Source organism: Tupaia chinensis, unplaced genomic scaffold (genome assembly GCF_000334495.1).
Source record: "Tupaia chinensis unplaced genomic scaffold, TupChi_1.0 Scaffold000386_1, whole genome shotgun sequence".
In the NCBI taxonomy this organism is placed as follows: Eukaryota; Metazoa; Chordata; class Mammalia; order Scandentia; family Tupaiidae; genus Tupaia; species Tupaia belangeri.
Window position 1 is genome coordinate 9,063 of NW_006159888.1, and position 2,504 is coordinate 11,566.

Genomic DNA, 2,504 nt, shown 5'->3' on the forward strand with positions numbered 1-2,504 from the left:
AACCCCACTAGTGCAGCTGACTTGCTCAGCTGTTGGCTGGGCTGTGGGCACAGTCAAGTGAACTCCTGGGGTCTGTCCAGAAAGTAAGGGGTGTGGCCCCGACAGCTGAGCCCAGGGAACTAGTGCCAGGAAGAAAAATGGTCATAGGCATGACTGGAAAATCGAAGCCCCTGTACTGTAAAAAATAACAAAATAAGTTTACATTAGAATGATAAGAAAAATGATTCAGTGTTACCTGAACTGGGACATCTTGGAGTAAAAGATCTTTCCAGGGGTCCTCGGAGAAGACCTGATGCCATGTCTCAGGGAGAGAAAAAAACGCAAATACTTATTTTCCTTTAACCCAAAAGTGGGGATGCTTTTAAACTCTGAAAGGACAGAATAGCTGGATTAGAATAGCTCTAATTGGCCCAAGGGTGACCTCTGGAACAACAGAAAAGAGCAATTACCATTCACAGGAAGAAGTCGAGTCCATATTTATTCTCGAAATTATAAGAAATGCAAGGAAGACGTCCTTAAATACAAAAGAAGAAAGATCACAATAGAGGCAGCCTGACTTTATTAATTTTTAACAATATTTTGCTTTAGGTTGTGTATGCTTGCAGGACAGAGAGACAGAGACAGTGAGAGGGAAAGCAAGAAATCACTCCCCAGAAGGGGTGGCCAGCACTCTCCTCCATTCTCTTCCATTCTCCTGGGATCTTTAGCACACATGCACACGCACTTGGCATGAGTTTCAAGTCACCTGGTCCAGAACTCAAACCACAATGGACCATGTGGGAGTCCAGTCACGTAACCACTACGCCACCTGCTGGCCGCTCGGGTTTATTAACTTTAACAAGAGGACTGCGGAGTCTGGAAATCTTACCTTTATTCCATGTGTAAGCAACAGTGAGGTAGAGGCGCACCTTGGTTTCTCAGTGGGGAAGAATGGCCGCAGAGAACGCTGACGGCCAAAGTTCCCTGAAAGGCTCAGGGGACACCAGCTTCTGGAGTGGGTGGGGGACTTGGGCACGCTGAAATGGAAATAAGTTTCAGCTCGAAGAAATGCAAGAGGATGGCTCGCCAAGGCTAGTGGGTTACCCCCGCTGCTGGGGAATGCTGCACTGGAGCCCACTCTGGGCAGAGGCAAGCTCCAGGAGACTAATCACAGAAAAGGCCAGTGGCTTATGACAGACCAAAACAGTCCACCAAGGTTTGGACGCCTCCTGTCTCAGGCTTTTTGGACAAGGAGCCTGGGAGCTAGCCGCCAGGGCCAGTGTGGCCCGCGTCATCCACTCACCCACGGGAGTCCTGCCTTCCTTTGGGCCTCGGCCCCAGCTGGCAGGCAACCCTGGGCCTCCCACTCCTACCCAGTAGGACTTCCCATTGCTGCAGCCCCCTCAGCACCACCCCGCCCTGTCCCCACTCCCTGGGCCCTGCTGTGCCCCCTGGTCTGGAGTTACTTCATCCCTGCCAGCCACTACCCACTGGGCTTGGCAGCTGGCAGACTCGTCCAGTTCTGCGGGGAGGGGGTCTCCACGGCATTCTGCTCCTCCTCCAAGACTGCGGCAGGGCAGGGCGCACACAGCGGCCCACTCGGGGAGTACCTGTGCGGGAAGCCTTTTCGTTCCCATTAGTGATAAAATCGGGTCCAAAAGGACATGTAAAGATGGTTCTGGAAGACCCCCACCTTGCATTCCGGACCGCCTGCTCCTACCAAGCCCGCTCGGAATCCCGGGTAGGACCAGCATAGGGGCTTGGAGGGGCCCACCTTTCCGAGGAGGTTGGGGTCAGCGAGGCGGGAGCGCCGACCTACAGGGGGAGGGGCACCCACACCTGTGCGCTCCGAGGATTGGGACAGCGGCGGTGGCGACGGGAGGAGACCGGGCCCGCGGGATGCAAACCCACAGCGCTGCGGGGAGACAGAGACACACAGAGAGCGAGACCCGGGCGAAGCACAAACAAAGCCAGCCCGCGCGCGGTCCGGTCGGCCGCACAGCACCCGGGCGGCGGCGGCGCACTCGGGCGGCGGCCCTGCGGGGGAAGCCCCCACCCAGGTTGGGCGCGTCACCTCGCCCACCCTGCCCCGGCAGCCATCCTCCGACTGGCTCCCGCCCCGGCCCCGCCCCCCCCCCCCCCCCGCCGAAAAAAAAACCCTGCCCCGCCGCGACGCTGGGCGCCGGGAGCTGGCCGTGGTGCTGAGCGCGCGGCTCGGCCCTGGTACAGCCGCGCCCTGTGACACTCCTGGTTCCCAGCGGTAAGTCACTGCCCAGGCCCCCAGAGGCTGTGTTGGTCCCTGCCAGGAGGCTGTGGGCTTCTCGGGGAGCGGGGAGATTGGGGAGTGTTTGTGCGTTCTTTGGAGCGAGAGGCCGGCTGAGTGGAGGAACCAGAGTCGGGGCCCTGTCCACCCCGCTGTGCCAGGCGTGGATGGTGCGGTGTCCTGGTCTGGGGACGGTGACCCTTCTAGATTGGGCTAGGGAAGGGGAGAAGCCATGCGCCCACGGAGCTGGGGCCTGGGGAAG

At 58.5% G+C, this 2,504-nt stretch overlaps 1 long non-coding RNA gene across 2 annotated transcripts in view; it reads right to left on the minus strand.

Annotated features, from left to right (window-relative positions):
* The window catches only part of LOC102495194 (uncharacterized), a 10,045-nt gene extending 8,027 nt beyond the window's left edge, over positions 1 to 2,018 (minus strand). The window contains exons 1-2 of one of the 2 annotated variants that reach the window (XR_003550266.1): positions 1,819 to 2,018; positions 869 to 1,016 (exon numbers count right to left, since the gene is read on the minus strand). This is a non-coding gene — a long non-coding RNA (uncharacterized LOC102495194). Of the gene's footprint in view, positions 1 to 868; positions 1,017 to 1,753 lie in introns of both variants that reach the window. The other variant, XR_003550265.1, reaches the window with a different exon arrangement.
* Positions 2,019 to 2,504: the final 486 nt, after the last annotated feature.